The sequence below is a fragment of the Priapulus caudatus genome, unplaced genomic scaffold (genome assembly GCF_000485595.1).
Source record: "Priapulus caudatus unplaced genomic scaffold, Priapulus_caudatus-5.0.1 Scaffold39, whole genome shotgun sequence".
Taxonomy (NCBI): Eukaryota; Metazoa; Priapulida; class Priapulimorpha; order Priapulimorphida; family Priapulidae; genus Priapulus; species Priapulus caudatus.
The window spans coordinates 857,953-858,613 of record NW_014577100.1 but is presented as its reverse complement, the minus strand read 5'-3'; the positions used below and the strand labels follow the sequence as shown (position 1 = coordinate 858,613).

Below are 661 nucleotides of genomic sequence, written 5' to 3'. Positions count from 1 at the left end.
GCTACACGCACTCACACACCGACCCGGTACGTACCACACATGCTACACGCACTCACACACCGACCCGGTACGTACCACACACGCTACACGCTACACGCACTCACACACCGACCCGGTACGTACCACACACGCTACACGCTACACGCACTCACACACCGACCCCGGTACGTACCACACATGCTACACGCACTCACACACCGACCCCGGTACGTACCACACACGCTACATGCTACACGCACTCACACACCGACCCGGTACGTACCACACACGCTACATGCTACATGCTACACGCACTCACACACCGACCCTGGTACGTACTAACGNTGCTACACGCACTCACACACCGACCCCGGTACGTACTAACGCACGCTACATGCTACACGCACTCACACACCGACCCCGGTACGTACTAACGCATGCTACATGCTACACGCACTCACACACCGGCCCCGGTACGTACTAACGCATGCTACATGCTACACCGCACTCACACACCGACCCCGGTACGTACTAACGCATGCTACATGCTACACGCACTCACACACCGACCCCGGTACGTACTAACGCACGCTACATGCTACACGCACTCACACACCGACCCCGGTACGTACTAACGCATGCTACATGCTACACGCACTCACACACCGACCCCGGTACGTAC

The 661-nt window shown here is 58.2% G+C and overlaps 1 protein-coding gene across 1 annotated transcript in view; it reads left to right on the top strand.

Moving 5' to 3' along the window:
* Positions 1–149: 149 nt before the first annotated feature.
* Positions 150–661, top strand: part of LOC106819590 (alpha-mannosidase 2x-like) — a 35,889-nt gene continuing 35,377 nt past the window's right edge. Inside the window, exon 1 of the mRNA XM_014824205.1 lies at positions 150–164. The gene's annotated coding sequence lies outside the window, so the exon portion shown is untranslated. The remainder of the gene's footprint in view (positions 165–661) is intronic.